The sequence below is a fragment of the Aptenodytes patagonicus genome, chromosome Z (genome assembly GCF_965638725.1).
Source record: "Aptenodytes patagonicus chromosome Z, bAptPat1.pri.cur, whole genome shotgun sequence".
Taxonomy (NCBI): Eukaryota; Metazoa; Chordata; class Aves; order Sphenisciformes; family Spheniscidae; genus Aptenodytes; species Aptenodytes patagonicus.
This window is the reverse complement of record NC_134982.1, coordinates 79587118-79606074: the sequence shown is the minus strand read 5'-3', so window position 1 is coordinate 79606074 and position 18957 is coordinate 79587118. Positions and strand designations below refer to the sequence as shown.

The window sequence follows — 18957 nt, the reverse complement described above, 5'->3', positions numbered from 1 at the left end:
AAGAGTCAGGGTCAGGTCTCTCAAAACGTTCAAACCCGACAGGGACATTGCACATAGTGACATTTTTGCACCTCTGCTCCAAAGCCTCTTCTCCCCGCATGCAGTGTATCCATCACGCCCTGCCGCAGCACGCAGTCGTCTCCCAAACGACAACCAACTCCGCAGCACTGCGAGACAGCGGCAGAGAAGAGCACAGTCGGGGAACACCGTGGCAGAAACATGGTGTCCGCCTTCGCTGACTACCGTCTCCCCGTGGGCCGCTCGCGGGAATCGCCGCTCTGTCCCCACTCTCGGCGCAAAGACAACCCACGCGTGTCCGCTACAGACACGGCCGGACGGCACCGCCGGCTGCCCCGGCAGCCAGCCGGGGCGAGGGGAAGGTGGTTGCTCCCCACGGGACCCCGAGCCCAGGCACCAGCCAGGTGCCAGCCTGCGCGGCTCCACCGACGTCGGGAGCCGAGGCGGCGGCGAGGGACCCCCCTTTCAGGGGGAGGCTCCGCGCGGAAGGGCCGCGGCCGCAGCACCGCGGCGGGGCGAGGGGCCGCCCGGCACCTTCGCGGGGGGAAAGCGCCCCTCCGCAAACGGACCGTGGTCATCGCGGCGCTGCCTCCGAGCACGCTCCTCGCCCCGGCGGGCCACCCCTCGTCCTCCGCTCGCCACGTGGCCACCGGCGAGCCCGCACGGCCCCCGCCTGGCGCCGGCGCCCCGGGCTCTGCCCCCGCACTGCTTCCAGGGCGTCCCGGGGATGCCGAAGCTGCCGAAGACAAACCCGTACGCTCCCGCGTCCCGGCCCGCCTCGGCCCGCGGAGACGGGGGGGGAAGCAGGAAAGCAGCCGCGCCGCCCCGGCTCCCGCAGCCCAAACGCCCCCAGGGCCGTGCCGGGCTCCCGCCGCCTGCCCGAGCCCCCCCGGGACGCGGTGCCGCACGGCCGGGCCGGAGGCACCTCCGGCGGCGGGCTCCCACCCGGCCCCCGCCGCCCACCCCGGCCCTCCACACCCCGCGCGGCCGCAGGGGCAGCCCCCGCAGCCGGCCCCCCGCACCCGCCCAGCCCGGCTCACCCCGCGGTGCGGTGCGGTGCGGCGCGGCGCGGCGCGGCGCGGCGGCCCCGCTACGGGCGGCGCTCTCCATGCGGGCGGGCGGGCAGCGCCCGCCAGCCGGGCATCCTGGTCCGCCCGCCCTCCTCGGCGCGGCGGAGAGGGGCGGGGGCCGGGGCCGCCCTCCCTCTTCCCCTTCTTCTTTTTCGCCCCCTCTTTCTCCCTAACGATGCCCGGAGGATAACCGGCGCGGCTGCTGCCCCATCGCCCGCCGCTCCTCCTCTGCCTCCCCGTGCGCCGGAGCCGGCCTTCAGCCCCCCGCCCCGGCTGCGGAGCGGAGCGGAGGGAGGGGACAGGGGCCGGCCGGGGAGGGGCGGGCGGAGCGGCGGGCGAAGGGGAGGGGAGGGGAGGGGAGGGAGCGGGATCCCCCCGGGCACCGCCGCGGCTTCCCCCCGCCCGGCCCGGCGCCGCCGTGCCCCCGGCCAGCCCCGGCGCCCTCCTTTGTGCCGGAGCCACCGGTCCCCGGGGCTTTCCCCGCTCCCACACGCCGCGGGGGCGGGGAGCAAGGCGCCCCCCCACCCCGGGGACCCTTCTCCCTGCAATTCGGCGATTGCCAGGCAGAGGCTGGGCGCGGTCCGGCAGCCCCCTCCCGCCGTTCCTCCCCCGGCCCCCGCCGGGGCGAGCACGCAGCTCCAGTGCCTTCACCCGGCATCACCCCAGGCCGGACTGCACACCCCCAAAACCAGGGGCGGGGAGGAGAAGGCACCCAGGGAGCAAAGCCGGCACACGGAGGGATGAGGTCTGGGTGAGCGCTGGCAGCGTTGGCGCCCCTAAGCCCAGGGAGGCTCTGGCTTAGAGGACCCTCGCAGCCTGGAGCACGGGGCATGCCCAGGGCGGCAGGGTGGGATCCCGGCCCTGCTGCAGGCCCTGGCGTCGCTGGCGTGCCTCCTTCCCCCGCGGCTCATCGTGCAAGCGCCGGGCACCAGGCGGGACTGCTGACCAAGGCTGCTGCACCGCGTTGTGGGCCCGTACTCACAAACCGTGCATTGCCCATCGACCTGAGCAGCTCTTGCTGCGCAGGAGCTGCCGGGCCACTCTGAACTCACGGTACCCGACACAACCCGTCCTCAACAAACTGTCGCTCGGGAGCTCAGTGAGAACACCGAGAGTAGCTTGCGCTTGCTCTCTGTTAGGCTCGGCTTTGCCTCCAAGTCACAGCTGTGTTACTGTAAGCGAGAACAGTGCCGCCCCAGCTACTTACATGTAAGCCAAATTCCTAGCTGGCAGGGCAAAGAAAAGGTGGCCCGGGGGTTATTCTACCGCAAATGAGCGCAGAGTCCTGGCTTCCCACGAGTGCGTGAATTCCTCTTGCCAATACGCCTTAACTGTAAAATGGAAAAAAATAGCATCCGCAAGCTAGAGTAAATTGGGAAAACGCAATTTTTATCTGTGGAGCAATGGCGTTTCATCCCTCAGTTGCCACGGTAGCTGCAGAAGCGTTTCTGGGTACTTCATTCCCCCCCCATTTCACAGGCGGGGAGCACAGTGCCACCTGGCAGTGAGGTGGCTTGCCCAAGGTCACCAGAAAGCCCAGACTGCGTCTCACCAGCATGCATCACGGGCCACATGGACTGAGGGGCACAAGCAGACAAGTAGTGTAAAGTGATCCACTTAAGGCTAAGAAGTGTTAAGTTTTGTCTGCTGCAACGCAGAGGAAAACACATTTGTGTATCCAGAGCTCTTTTCCTTTGTAAGACATCGGGAGCACAGGCACAGCCCACTGGAGACGTCTCAGTTGCGGAAGAGAGGTGTTGCTGTTCATTTAAGCAGTGCAACAGCATGGGCAGCATTGGTCTGATCATACCCAAAGACCGATATTTACCCAACAGATCAATCGAGTTAAGTTAAACTGAAGAATGACTGCTTGGAAACTAACATGAAAATGTCTTCTTTGCAGCTCCATATCCCTGCAGTTTCATCTTTTCTTTCACGCTCTCTATAAGAGAAGTGGTGTCTACTGCCCTTGGTGGATGTGGAGGAGGCAGAGGGAAACCAAAACACCAACATGCCTTTCTGCCGTTTCCCCACTTGGCATCATCAGCAAGCCTAGCAGAAGCAGACCAGGACGGCAGGATTTGGTTTTCCTCCTGCTTTTTGGTCATATGGGTTTCTGACCTGCTTGTCATTTCAGGGAAGCTCAGCAGGGCGTGAGGTTTTCTTTTCTAGTGTGGGTGTTGTGTGGCCCGCGTGGAGCTACAGCAGTAGCAACAAGGGCTATTTTTAGCCTAAAGTAGGCCAGGCAGTTCCAGAAGACATATTAATAGGAGGAACTTTTGAGAACAAAACAAGCAAACAAAAGAGAAAACAAACTGAGAAATGTAAACAAGAATCATCTTTTACCAGAAGCACTTGCTAAATAGTAAACAAGTAGAAACTGCATCCTGCCTCTCAGGGGACATAACCCCATCCCACAAAACCCAAACAAATGCAACCTCTCAACAGTATGTGTTGCCTTCAGAACAATCAAAGTATCTTGTTTTAGCACCTTATATCTGGACCGGGATTTTTAGAGATGCCCAATTCAGCATTTTCCAGTATGCATTCATTTCCCAGAAAAAGCATACCTAGCCCAGTAATTTAAATGGATATTCATCTCCTTCTTAGAGTTCGGTACACATCTCTGTTTTGAATCGGAGTGTAGCTGATACTCAAAGTGCATTGCAACTGGTTGCCCAACTTGCTGGGAGAATACCTGCCCACATTTGTTAGTGGAATCCTGTGGGCAAGGTGCTGCTTTCTGTGTGCAGCTCTCTACAGTAGGCAGAAAAAAGAAGTGAGGATATGTACTATAGAAGAAAGATTCATTTTTTACTGCTAAAAGCAACAAATTTTAGTTTTCGATCAATGATAATTCAGTGGGGGCATGGATATCTGTCAGCTCCTTCATCTAGTATTGGAGGTGGAAGAATACATTGCAATAATTCAGCAGTCTGTAAATCTTCGGGGAAGAATGAGTGTAACGACATTCACCACAACCGCATGTGTACTTCCCACATGGACTCATATAGCTGGTTTTTACTGATTTTTTTAGCTCCTGGTAGTAGTTTCTCCTCCTCCCAGAAGGAGTCCCAATAAGACATCTCATGTTCTTGTTAAAGCGTGAGTCATTCCATTGAAGCCTATTGCAGGACACGTTCAAAGCTGTTTGCTTGCCTGAGTGTTTGGGTAGATCCTATCCAGAAATCCAGAACTATCTGTGTCACCGTAAGCCTTTAAGAACTGAGCTTGTGTAGCACAACATATAGATCGGAAGCAGTTTCCCCATCGTACAGGGGATCACAATGAAACTTCATGTCTCTATCAGGAGACATATGGCTACCGAAGTTCTACAATCATACATTATTCCATCATGTCTTCCAGTAGGATGCTCATAGTGACAACAAAAGTGTTTGCTATGTTTAGCACGCGTTTGCTTGCTGTTAATTTAATGAGATTATTTCCTCAAAGAGACGAAAGAATCAGCACTTTTTGCTTTACTCCTCTAATTCATAAACACCTCTTTAATGTCCTCATCTGACTTTTTTCCACACCAGTATGAATACATACAAGGTTTCAGATGAAGTCATGTCAGAGTTTAGTGCATAAGAATTCAACGTAAGGCCTCGCAGCTATCATCTGTCAATAGATTTGCCCCAATACTCTCTTCAGTGTGCAAAAGGATAGACTTTCTGCAAAGCTTTTTGAATTGAGTTAGACTTTTAATTGTTTCACTGACCAGAATTCTAATTCATGCCCACACCTGTCTGTGCACGGAGCAAGAAGGTGATAGCATACGTATGCACAGACCAAACTGCATCTGCAGGATTTGTTTAAAAGGCATGGAGATGCAAAGTTTGCAACAAGTATAACACGAAATAATTTTAGGACTTACTTGGTGATTTTTTTAGCTGAGTACACTCTGTCTAAGAACACTGCACTTACTTAATCATCTTTGCTAACTGCTTGTCAAGCAGCAGTGACAGGTTACCAATCTTAAATCAAGGCCTGCTTAAATCAATTTAGGCTACAACTCAGCAAAGCACCTAAAGCTAAGCAGGTGCCCATTGATGGCAGGTCAGGCAGCAGTTAGATAATTTGTCAGTCGGGTGTCGCTCTGGAAAGCTGGGACTGACTGCTACAGAGCTGCCAGTGAATTCAAGCTTGGGAGATTCCTTTTCACTATGGCTTATTTCTTCCTGCTATCTTGACATGACATTACACACCCCTCATCCCTAGCCAGGGACTTAACCATACCAACTGTTGCAGTGTCAGATGTTTCTGGTTGAAAATTCAGTGCACTTATTTGTATGTCAGTCGTCGTAGTCTCAATAGCAGGGCACACTGCTGTAGTACTACTGTCTCTTGAAATCTAGATTTACACAGCTTCCTTAGATCACAGATTGAAAACTCAGTTTCTCTAAGACCTGAGGGGGCCTCAGTAGGCCACCGTCACATCCAGGAACTTCCTGAGCGGGTGGGAAGGAGGCAACATCCCTGCCCTGATGTGAAACTCCACACTAGGTGCTGGCCGGACTGCGGAGGTGCCATAAGCCTATCTTCACGGCAGCCGGCCCGAGAGGCTTCTCATCTCAGCTGTGCGTGCCAAATACACCTGAGTCAAGCCGCAGCCCAAGCAAGCCTCTCATGACTAATTATGAGTGATTTGTCAAACTGCCAAAGTCCTGAAATAGATCAGGCCCACTTTTTGCTGGACACTGTCCGACCAACAAGCTCTCGACCACTGTGGTCTGTGGCGATGTGCTGCACAGGCAGAAGACCTGGGGGGAAGAGAAAGTAGCAAAGAGGCATCAAGGATTTCCTCCTGCTCTTTGCAGACTAGGCACTGCATAGCTAATTAGTCACAGAAAACGCACCATCTGTTTTGCCGATGTAAGATAACAGTATTGCACTTCAGCTGCAGGGAAGACCAGTTTCATAAACAACGCCATACCCAAACCTCCTGTAAGATGGACTCTTCTGGCCACAGGGAGGTACGGTGGGAGCTGCTATTTCTCATTAAGCACTTGGTAGGCTAAATGCAAAGACCAGTTTCTTACCTGAAAACAAAGGATTCAAGCATAAAGTACAAGTTAAAACCCACAGAGAGGGAGTAGACCAATTTCTAACATGTTACATTGCTACTACAGGTATGAATATCTTTTAGCTGCCAGTGACACAGAAGTCTTCACCATGGAGAAGATTCATGGGGAATGGGAACAAAGCAACCTGGCAAGAGGGATGTGAATACAATGAGCAACGCACCCTGCAACGCTGCCATCCAAATTACTCACTTTTTAAGGAGTGGGGGACCAGCTTTCTACTTTTCAACATCAGATTGATGCTTTCTAGCAAAAGAACCTCTATACGCATACGTATACACACACACAAGGCTGCTGATAGGGTGTGATGCACCTAAGTTTGGGAAAATCATCTCATAGCTTTATGATAGCAAATTACACTTGCATAATGAAGTGTACTGGCAGGCAAGCTCAAGCTGAGTGGGTGTAGGCAGGTCGTATGCTTCAGCAGTAACTTAGAGAGCTGTTTCCTTAGCACACGTGAGGAGTTTATATGCCTCAAATGTTTTCTTTTTTAGTTTTCTTAAATTCTCTGGCATCTTCCTATTAACAAGAGAGAAGATACTACCTCCATATGGGTAACAGCAAATTCCTAATTACTGTACAGGAAGAGATGAACAAACCAGAATTTGCACCTAAGTGGAGATGCCCTCTATTTTTTCTGGTACGTGCCTAAAACCAGCACTCCAGACAAACAGCCCACAATGTCTGAAGGCAAGGTGTATACCGCAACCCAGTTCTCTCCATTGCCTGTTATCTGTTGGCTTAAAGCCTCAAATCAGGACACACCCTCTATTTGGACAGCGTTTGAACTCAAATTATACGTTGCTTAAACTAATTTTTTTGGCCTGTGTACACTTCTAGATTTTTTTTTTTCTTGTCAAGTTGTTTTCTGTGCTCAGCATCATTAACGGCGCTGGGCAAGTCCTGCCCTAACACGCAGATCAATGGGATTCCTCCTGTGCGGGTCACTAGCAGCCAGCACATTCAGAAAAACAGTTATAGCAATGGGAAAAAGTTCCCTGCATGTTTGTGTAAGATTCAAAGAGGTGCAGATTTAACTCGTTAACGCCCCTTCGCCATCATTTTATGAGCCTTTCTGGGCATTGGCCTCCTACGCCAGAACAGCTGTGCAATTCCCTCCACCAGAGTCCTTGTCCATGTGAGCTAGGAGATGCCACACAAGCCCCGGGGGGTTTGCTGTACACCTCAGAAGACATCTGCCCCCTGTTCATCCAGGAGTGGGTGACAAAGACCAAGCCACCAGAGAAGGCAGAGTGAGTGATCCACAAATACCTGTTTTCCATTTTGGGGCTAAGAACTATTTCAGGTATTGCTACTCAGGTATCTTAAGAATAAACTCTGCTTTTCCACATAGGATTTGAAAGACAAAAAAAATTTACGGGCAGTTTCAGAAATATACAGTGCTTATTTTTGCAGGTGTAGTCCTCAAATTGATGCTGGGTACTTCACTTGCTACCTGCTTGGGGCCTTAATGAGGCGACTTGATGTATAGGCAAAAAATCTTTTGGCAAGAATAAGGACAAGGAAGTCACCTGTACGACAGCCATGCAGACTAAAACTATTTCAGTACAGCTTGAAAATCTCACCAATTAATTGCTCAGACATGAGCTAAAAGTTAGAATTTAGTGAAGTTCCAGCTTTGTTGAGGTGGCGTACATTATTTTCTTCAAGCTTTCTGAACAATCATTCATCGTACTAAAGAGCAGTGAATTTAACCTCCTAAATGAGATAACTTCTGCTAGACCTAATGCCCTGAACAGTTGGTGGGGCAGGAGAAAAGCCTTACAGGCTCTTCGTATTCTTAGGCATGAGCATTCAGGGAGGTTCAAACAAGCAAAAATGTAACATCCCTACACAAGAGAAGAAGCATTAGCAAAATAAGCAAATTTATGCTTTCAGAAGAACCGTATCAAATCTGTGAAGACTACATCTTCAGCCTAGCTCACAAGTAAGTAAATGAGTCAGTGTAGCATGCAGGAGTTTGCTCTCCAGTCTAGTGTTTAGATTTCAGAAGTGTGGGCACCTCTGTAAAAACTTCAGGGTCTGGTCAAGTCTTTTTCAATTTTTTGAGTAAGAATCAGTCTCAAAGCACGAGCAAGACTCAACGCTCTAACAAATGAGGCTCCTCCTAGTTTTCTGTGAGTAGGTCTGCTCTGCAGTGGTTCAGATTTGCCCGAGTTGCAGACCTTGGAAATAGGAGGGGTTGTCCTACACGAACATGTACCAATTTAGCTAAATTGGTAGCCCTGCTATTTATATATTTTCTTATCAACTCACAGGAATTTAGCTTGCCTTATTTTGCTGAATTGGATTTTAGCTTCTAGTTTCTAACCAAGCTAGGCAAGATTTTCCCCGGTATATCTTCATGTGTTTTCAGTTTACATTATTTTTTTTCATTCTTGTACAAATGTGTTGAACTGCACTTTCTCTTCAGGTAACATTCATACTCAACGGGATCCTATTTTAGTACTCAAAGCTAGCCATTCCCTTTCCACCACTTTGCTTGCTTTTGAATACTGTTTTAAAAAGTATATTCAATTTTTGGAGGTTGAGCAGCCCCTGTGCCAAAAGGTAGCCAACTAGTTTTGATGTATCAATGAAATTTTAAAACAAAGGGCCCTAATCTTGTGGCCTACACAAGCCATAGTTTGTACTTTGGTGTTTTTTACTTGATGGTATTTGTTCATGCTGCAATTGCACCTTAAGTTAAAGTCCAGCAGCACTCATGAGTCAAGAAAGTCTTTCTTATCATGAAATCCATCGATGTATCACTGGACCTCTTCATCCTAGAGGGAAAGCACAAGCAACAGCTCTTCTAAGTGCATTTTAGTCTGATCTCCAAGGATGAACATTTGAGCACGCTTACTGAGCTATCTAGACTCATGCTACAAGACCTGCACTAAAAATCACTGTTAGGGCTGCAGGCAAATGAGGAGAGCACTAACTGGGCTCTGGCCTGAGGTGAACCAAACTGAACAGGACATGAAAAAAGTTGGACTTGACATGAGAAAACTGTTGGACATAACAAATAGCAGTGTGAGATGCTGACAGAAGTTACAGATGGTGCCACGAAGGATGGCCACATCTCACAGGCGGCTCAGGGGGAGCTGTATGAGACATGGCCAAACTCTACAGATAACTGGGGGGAGCGCTAAGGATCTTTTGGGAAGTACAGTCTTGAAAAGCTACCACACCCAGGTAACTGTATCAGGTATATCACATCAGATGAAGATTAGCCAGGTAACAGTACCAGAAATACCAAATTTGGTGTCTGTGGGGAAAAAGTAATTTGAGGTGGGTTGTTGATTTGGAAGGAGACTGAGGCGGACATAAGAAGGTACAAGGTGGTGAAATAGAGTGTTAAGAAATGGGAAAAAGGATAATAAGGTCTACAGATGATGTGAGTAGGACTGTGTGAGGGGCATCCTTCAGGCAGCCCTGCACTAGGCCACGGCAGCTGGAGAAAGACAGTGAATAAAACCTGTAGCTACAGCTTCACCATATGAGTGGGGCCTGGTCTCAGCCTCAGGAGGACTGGGTGGGAGCGGTCCACCCCTGTGCCTGGGTGGACCAAACTGAGCATCCCTGTAGCACCATGTGGGCGCCCATTCTGGGTCTGGCAGCATCGGGGTCTGCATACCGGTCCCTAGCAGAGCTCCCACCTGCCTGTCCTTCCTCTGCTCTCTGATGTTGCTCCAGGGAAGGGCCAAGAGATTTACACCTCTGCCATCCCACCATCCATGTCCTTGCCTCCTAACCCATTTTCAGTGCCTGCCATTTCATGATTCCAGGTCCAAGCTGTCAGTTATTTGCAGCAATGATGAAGCATGAGACTTTTAAGGACTAGGAACAGCTTTGGAAAGCCTGACCTGCCAATGTTAGGGTCACAAACAGTTGTTAGATATATCAGTCAGTGTCTATTACTCTTTTCTTTTTCTCCAGTGTAGGAGTAATTTTAAAAGCCCTTTAGCAAGGAAATCACTTGCCGCCAATTTAAAATGGCCAAGGACTTAATCTCCCCCTGCCCACTCTACCTCTTTCCTGCACAGGAGCTTCCCCCTCTGTGCTCATCTGCTTACCCATGACTGCAGCAGAGCTCAAAGGCGAGTGCGATGCCGCCGAGCAGCAAGATTTACATCAGATCAAATGCCAAGGTGAATTTCTTTGTTTCTGCATGCTCAGCCTAACAACAAGATTAGCATGTGATAGTACAGTGCCTGAAGTTTAAAACTAATTTGGAGTTTGTAGGACAGCTCTCTAGAAAGTAGGTTTTTAAGAAGAGATGTAATTACTAAGTTTAATTACACTGTCATCTGTCATTTTTGTTAAGTCCAACTACATCTGTGTGCAGCGTCTGAGAATCAGGTACAGAAGTCGTAATGACCATTTTGGTGGGTCAGGAACCTGGGACCTGAACTAATCTGGCAGTTGGATAATGCTTACGTCAAAGAGGTTGTGTGGTTTGGTGGGGAAATGTGGTATCACACACACAAGAGCATTCAGGGTAACTGCTTCATTTTACAAGCCTTGGTATTAACCTGCTCGCTCTTCTGGCAAAGCAGATTTTCCATCAGGCATGAACAACGGAGCTCCAGAAAGGCTGCTTGTGAAGTCTGGGTGTTTAACAAGTGGAAATGCAGCCTGGAACAATAACTTCTTTAGAAGGTACTATTTGAGAATAACCTCATTCTGTCAGCTAGTGCTCGTCACAACAGCAGAGCAGAAAAGCCAGCCTCAGTGCTTCCTTCCCGTTTCAAGAAATTATCCATGAGTGATGACTGAACCGGCACCGACTTTTTTTTTTAAAACCATTACAAGGAAGGAAAGGGCCAGAAGAGGAGTTCCACAGGCCATTACTGCCCATTGCATTGCTGTCTGCAGCTGTGATACCTAGATTTAGGAGGGTTGTACTCCAAATCTTGCACTGTATCAGTGCAAGCCAGTCACCCAACCCCTCCAGCTCTACAACCAGTCTTGCTCAGACGAAGGGCCAGGTGCATGGGCATTTCCTGGATGAGCAGAGCAACGTATGGGGTCCTCACAGCACAGGGTTCCCACAGGCCTGACCACACCAGTGTCTGAAAATAATTGTGATAACTGTGAAAGTGACTTACTGGAAAACTATAGTTTCTGCTTTCTCCTCTCCTCAAATAAAATTGTGCATCTTTGGTGGAAAAAAAAGATTCGGTCTTTTTTGCAGTATTTAATTTTCTGTAGAAATGAAAGACAATGGAATGCACTGTGTAACAAGAAGGATGACTGCTTTGGTTAATCACATACAAGAAATGAGGAAAGTCACTGACTTTTGACTCTGATCTGACTCAGCAGCTCTTATTGAATAAGTGATATGCATTTGACTGTCTTCCCTTTCGAGGAAAAAGTGGACCAGTCCATCTCATCACCATGCAAGGATTACATGCCACTCTGAACAACAGTATGATGACGAATGGAATCTTAAAAAAACCTCAAAGTACTTACATACTCATACCATTTGTATAGAGGTGACAAGCCATCACCAGCCAAATCAAAGCATAGGCAGAGGAAGAAATGCCATCGCAGCTACAGAGCACTTTGGGTGGCAGCTAACAACCACCTACCACCCTATGGAGGTGGCTAATGCAGTCTAAATATCAAGAAGAGGGTAAATTGTAAAGGCTTTACAGGTCGGTTTAGCTATCAACCAACAGGAAAAAATCTATTTCATAAGAGACCTGAGGTACGAGCATGAAGCAAGGAAGACTTTTCTCCTCTGAGAACAACTTCACATGTAAGGCTTCTTTAGGTTTTTCATGATGTGTTTGATTGTACTGTGACTTGCCAAGGTGTGCGTTTAAGAACAAGGAGGATACACCATTGACCCTAAGATTAGTGTGGTGGGTTGACCCTGGCTGGATGCCAGGTGCCCACCAAGCTGCTCTATCACTCCCCTCCTCAGCTGGTCAGGGGAAGAGAAAATATAACAAAAGGCTCATGGGTCAAGATAGGGACAGAGAGAGATCACTCACCAATTATCGTCATGGGCAGAACAGACTTGACTTGGGGAAATTAATTTAATTTATTACCAATCAAATCAGAGTAGGGTAACAAGAAATAAAAAAAACCCCAGATCTTAAAACACCTTGCCCCCACCCCTCCCTTCTTCTCAGGCTCAACTTTACTCCCAAATTCTCTACCTCCTCCTCACCAGCAGCACAGGGGGACGGGGAATGGGGGTTGCAGTCAGTTCATCACACATTGTCTCTGCCACTCCTTCCTCCTCACAATCTACCCCTGCTCCAGCGTGGGGTCCCTCCCATGGGAGACAGTCCTCCATGAACTTCTCCAACGTGGGTCCTTCATGAACTGCTCCAGCATGGGTCCTTTCCACAGGGTGCAGTCCTTCAGGAACAGACTGCTCCAGCATAGGTCCCCCACAGGGTCACACGTCCTGCCAGAAAATCTGCTCCAGCCTCAGTTCCTCTCCACGGGGTCACAGGTCCTGCCAGGAGCCTGCTCCAGCGAGAGCTTTCCATGGGGTCACAGCTTCCTTCAGAGCACATCCACCTGCTCCGGCGTGGGGTCCTTCACGGACTGCAGGTGGATGTCTGCTCCATTGTGGACCTCCATGGGCTGCAGGGGGACAGCCTGCCTCACCATGGTCTTCACCACGGGCTGCAGAGGAATCTCTGCTCCGGTGCCTGGAGCACCTCCTGCCCCTCCTTCTTCACTGACCTTGGTGTCTGCAGAGTTGTTTCTCTCACATATTCTCACTGCTCTCCCCTGACAGCTGTTGTGCAGCAGTTTTTTTCCCCGTCTTAAATATGTTATCCCAGAGGTGCTACCACCATCGCTGATGGGCTCAGCCTTGGCCAGCAGTGGCTCCATCTTGGAGCCGGCTGGCATTGGCTCTATAGGACATGGGGGAAGCTTCTAGCAGCTTCTCACAGAAGCCACCCCTGTAGCCTCCCTGCTACCAAAACCTTGCCATGCAAACCCAATACAATTAGAGAGACTTCCAGGGGTGTTTCTGAATTGTGACCAGACCTCTCTACCTTATTCACTCCAGTAATTCTGTTGATTTGAGAGGGTCATCCACAATATTTGGAAGGAAAGAGAGAAGACAGAGAATTTGGCTCCACTGAAGTTTGGTTTCTCAGTTAAAAAATGCTTCCTCTGTGAAAAATATAACGACTATGTACTGTCCCTGCCACTTCTCTTTGATGAGTGTTGGGGTAGAAGACAGAGGAGGGAGGATGGAGAAGAATCTACACATTTTTCATCACCACCTTGTGCCCTGCTAGGTTTAATACAAGATACAGGAGCATTGAGTAGCACAGAATAGGATTTTTAACAGCTACAAACACTTTTAATTCAAATTGACTGCATTAGATTTAGACTATCTAGAAGATTTTAGAACTATTAGGGAAAATATTTCATTTATGTAATTACTATATTAATGTGATTCCTTTCTCTGTTCTCAAGAGGATCACGTTTAGCTCTCCAAGCACCATGATGCTACATACTTATATTTTGCAGGCAGGCACAGTCCATTTTGAGATCAGCCACTATTTTGCTCTTGAAGGGGCAGATGCACAGCCTGGTCCAGAGGAACTGTTTCCCTCTACAGGGGCAGATGTGTCACAAGGGTGTGTAAAATATCCCGTGGTAGCTCAGAGATACAATGGAAGCAGGGTCCTACAGACCTGTCACAAGTAGTGGTGATTCATCCTTGACAATCAGAAATTTAACACCCCCTACTCAACAGTCTGAGCAGAGCGGCTGTTTCCGAACATTGATTCTCACAGCAGTTTCAGGATGCACACCAAAACCTGATACCCGAGTGCTTTATAATACCTCAGGGGTTTGAAAGGAAGTGTCTTCTTTAGGGCACTGCAATCAGATTTGTCTGTGGATCTTCCAGACACCCTGGCCATGACCAGGTATCTCATGACTGTAGGAATCAGAGGCACCAGCATCAGTAGAGGACTTGAGATTGTCAGATCAAAGGATCAACAAAAGCCCTACAGCTACTAGATATATAATCATGTACATGGAAATTGTTCTCTGCCACCAGAAAAATGGGGTCCAATCAAGACTTGGGTTTAGATTTCAAGCCTTGAAAAGCCTGGAGGTCTTTGGTAGTTTCTGACTGGGAGAGGAAAGCCAGGGCCTTGGGAGGGTTGAAAGGAAATAGCAGCTGGTCAAAGAGACACAGAAGTGGTGTTTCTGGACAATATCAAGGGGGCTAAAGAGTTAAGTAGTTCATTTTGGCCCTAAATCAGTTGCTGTCCTAAAATGGAATGGTTATCAAAAGTTGATTAAAAAGAAAAAAAAGGAAAACAGAACTAAAAAATAAGTTAATACACTCAGTGTCCGCGGAGTAGTGGCTCCTCAGATAACGGTTTGCCAGAAGTGGGGCTTCCTTTGAAAAGGCAGCACAACCCAGTTTGTGTAATGACAAGCTCAATTCACATAGCTCCTCTAGGATAAAGAGATCAATTTGGAAGTGATGAATATAAAGAATTTGGATATTGAGGTTGTTGCATACAATCCTAGGCCAAGTAATGATTGGATTTATTCACCCGGTTTAGAGAGGTTCTGATTACTGATAAAAGAAAGGGAAATGAACAGACAGGGTATGAGCGAGAAAATGCAAAGGATTAACTGTTAACGTGGCGGGCGGAGTAGAAGCAGGTGGTAGAGTTACTCAGCTCTAGCCCTCTTGTCCTTCGCAGGCCTTACGGAAGAGCAAAGCTGAGCTTTTGCCACAAGTGAGAATAGCCTCGCATCTACACAAGCAGCAGGAGCTTCCTGACGTTAGGCAGCTCACTGGCACCTGAAGATTTTCTCCAGCTGTTCTACTGTGTAGCTACAAGGTCTCCTCGGAGCGCCAAGTTAGTGCCAAACACCCGGCTTATGAAAAGGAGGAGAGGATGAGGAAGGAAAGGTGACAGGCAATAAGATACCACCTGAGCTGCTTCAGGGCCAGTGCCGCAGATTCTCTCCTAGGGTAGCGTTAACTCCTGCCACTGAGATGCGTCCTCAGCACTGGCTTGACAGCCCCGATTAATTCTGGAAGACAAGAGTAGCCTTAGCGCAGAGACCCCCATCAACCCAATTTCCCTTCTCGATCTCCGGCTATCCCCCTGTGCCAGCGCCAGCAGGGACCTCCGTGCTAAGAAGGACCGAGGCACTTCCATACCACTCGCCACATCTCCACCGTTGGCTTTCGGACGTAGGCTAGCCTGAATCCAAAACTAAACCCCGTCTGTGTTGAGCAAACCATGGGAATTGAGAGTGGCAGAAGCCCACGCTCCGCTTGCTTTAGAAATGTGAAGACTACAGCTCTTGCGGAAGACTCCTGCTTCAGCTAAGCTGTGGCCCTGTCTCCCAGAAAGACAAACGGATGCCTCTCTGCTTCTTGCAGCTTAGAAGAAAACTTAAACACCTGCCCTAGATGTGACTATCTCAATAGCAAACCGGCAACTGTATAACACACGAGACGTTTCTACCATGCACCTTCTTTGTAATCGTGCCCCAATGGGATACCCACCACCTTCTTCTGACGTCGAAGGGAAACGAGGCAGGCAGGAAAGAAAGGTTCATTGCAGTCGTCCCCTGCTAGCAGAAAGAAAGTGAGTCACACTGGCATGAGTACACCTTAATTTTACTAAAGAAAATGAATATTGTGACCATCTAGTTCAGAGCCTTTAGAGGAGGGTAAAGAGGATTGCAACCGTATTATTTTATCTCCGAGAATATCCTGTCCCTTCTTAGACCCATTTTCACTTGGAAGGAATAGGAAAGGTTTTCCTGTCCCCCTGCACTTAATGACTCTCACCGCAGGGTGAGATACTGAGCGCGATGAAGCAGCCGAGTTAGGTCTGTTGTTAGGACGTGAATGCTAGATACATTTTCACTATAAAAACGCGCTATTATTCAACAATAAGGCCTGTCAGTCATGCCGTGTGTTTCTGCACGTCTCCAGGACGCTTACGAGGCACCATTGCTTACCGGGCAGTACTTGCCCTGCACTAGCTTTTGAGAGGGAAGTAAAGAATTTCATTTCTACCAGGGGCGGAAAATGAGGCCAAGGCATGAATCTGGACTTGGAGCGCTTCTACGTCTGCTCCTCTTCAAACGTTCTGAGTTTGTGTTTGTGGATGCTCCCCACAGAACAGAGTTATTTGCAAGATGCAGATTTAGTTAATTTGTTAAAAATGCAAGGAATTACATTTGTTCCTCCACAAAATCAGATGTAGGAGGATTGGAATTTTAGCGGTTTCGAGAGACAAAAGATGTTACCCAGGTTGGTGGGATCGATGTTTTTTTCTGCCTACCAGGAGAAGATCTTAGTTAACACCTATCTAAACAGAAATGGAATCTGAATCACAGCAAAGGCTCTCTTTTCTTTGTAACCTCTTAAGCTGGGGCTATTTGAAAAGCAAGGATTTTGAAATCCTGTGGTGTATTTTTAAGTCTAGGTACCTCAAATGCTACTTGAAACTGGTGAGGACGGGAAGATGCTCTGGAGAGCACGGAATTGTTAATATATCATGCGTTTGCACTGTGCATGTGAGCTGAATGATAAAAGCAGGTACGGACTGTAACGTAAGGTACGTTGTTAGAGGCTGAGAAAAACCCACAGCACTGTTCGGAATTCAGTGAAGCCACCCTTCTGGTTTTTGTTCTGTTTGGGCAATTTTGGCCATCTATTTACTCGCTTGAACTGTGAAATGAATGATAAATTCATAAGATTGCTGTTTCTACAATAAACACTTGGTTCTTCCTTGAACATTTGCCCTTACCAGGTCTCAGCGTTTATTGCAGTTATTTCCATCCTACAAGTATGGGGAAAAAAACCCCGAACACAAAGAGATGCAGGAACTTGCTCAATGTCATCCTGTGCAGGTAGCAGACACGTTCCCCTGCCCCGGGCGAATCTTAGAGCCACCAGAACATGGGAATCACTACCGGACATCTAATTTGCTGTCCCTGAAACACGCAGATTCAAGAAAGAGGCTTTGTCTTTGATAACTTATTTCTGACAAAAGATCTGGAGTTGAAGGGACCCAGAAAGCGGTTATTAAGCTATTTTGGTGAAGTGACTTGGGGATTCAGCGGATGCTGAACAGAGTGTGCAAACCAGGACCCACCAGTTAAAGGAAAATCAAATGTCAAGAAGAGTTCAAACAAAGCCCGTGTCTTAATTCTTATTACTTATGGATCTGCAAATACGTTTGTGTAGGCAAGAAGGGTTTACCGTAAACGTGTGCTCAAAAGGCACTCACAGAGGACTGTTTTCTCCCTCATCCTGTTCTTCCTTCCCCTGCACCCCCAACAGGGATTCATCCTAAATGGGTGATGAATTGACTAACTTTGATGTGAACGGTAGACACTTCATCTCCTACTCTACAAAGTCTGTGGGTTAATATTTATAGGGATTGAGGAATATTAAGTTATTTGAGAAGGAGCATATCTATTCCCACCAATAGAGGGGAGGAACGGAGGGGAAGAGATTGCCAAAGTTTACAAAGACATCAGATCGTGAAGAGCCTTGTGAAGACATTAGGTGGTGAGGGAGCTAGTTATTTACAAAAGGAACTCAGTCATTTTAATGAACGCATTTCATGAAAGTTTAATACTGTCTTATGTTGCGCATCTTAAATCCCAGGCTCCCGAAACAAGGCGATTACATGTGAATCTCCACTTTCCTTGTTCATCCAACATTGTTGTTGAAAGCATTGTCCCTAACAACTCAAAGGGAAAGTAGAGAACTGTCAGATGTAGAGCTTCAGACATCTGATTTATGCAAGCTTCTTGATTTTAGAAAGTTTGGCTTCATCTTTGAAAGTGCTGACACTGGGCTTCTGTGGGAGCCCTGACTGACATGATAAATCATGAAGCTTATCAGAGTTCTGGGATTTTTTTCTCCAAAAAAATAAGGAACGAAGCATGCAGACAGAGAGTGTGATTGTTACGGTGCCTTAGCCTGGCACCGAGCAGAGATGAGGCAACAGGAGCTCCATTTTCACCGAAGGAGGCAAGCTCTGAGTCTTGCATCCTTCGACTCACCCTCAGCCCTTTTCCACTCCACAACCCTATGGGTATCCCCGCATTCCTTACATTTCTAACCTGCTGTACGTTGGGGTTCTTGGTATTACTCTTCACCTTTCCATTTTTCCACTCTGTTCGCGCACAGGGGTTGTTTTCCTCTGTTCTCTGCCATTCGAAGCGGAGACGTTCTTTGGCCTAATACGCTGCCTGCCACATCTTACTGCTTAATGCCCCATCGTACCCTAGTTGGAGTAATTTGTGCTGCGGCATCTTGGAAGGCTTTCATGTGCTTTCCACGGCCAAATTACTGCTGTCCCTTTCTCGCCACCTTTGGTCTCAGCCCTCCTCAGCTGTGCGGATGGAGACGGGGAAGAGTTGTATCATTAAGCACTAACGTGGCGGCATCTACATTTGTCAGTTGGTGAGGTGTGCCATGGACATGTGCCTTAGTGCACAGGCTGCTCTCAGCAGCAGCCGCTGAGTACAAGTCTTAGATCATCAGTACTGCAGACTGCTTTGCAAGATACCAGTAAACATGGAAATGACCGTAAAAGCAATTTGAGGTGTGGGAAGGTAGAAGTAACCCAACCGGTATGTTTAGTTCAATTCCCTGCTTTGCCATCAGCTTCACGTGCCTTCATCTAAATACTTTGTGGCTCTAGCCCAGTGTGCCTATGACCTATCTGCCCACAAGGGCAACGGGGTTCATGAATTGCAAGGTGAAAGACAGGCTCAAGACCCATTAA

At 48.5% G+C, this 18957-nt stretch overlaps 1 protein-coding gene across 2 annotated transcripts in view; it reads right to left on the bottom strand.

Annotated features, from left to right (window-relative positions):
• PLPPR1 (phospholipid phosphatase related 1) overlaps positions 1-1097 on the bottom strand; it is a 140730-nt gene extending 139633 nt beyond the window's left edge. For both annotated transcript variants that reach the window (XM_076362838.1, XM_076362840.1), the window contains exon 1: positions 1059-1097. The gene's annotated coding sequence lies outside the window, so the exon portion shown is untranslated. The remainder of the gene's footprint in view (positions 1-1058) is intronic.
• Positions 1098-18957: the final 17860 nt, after the last annotated feature.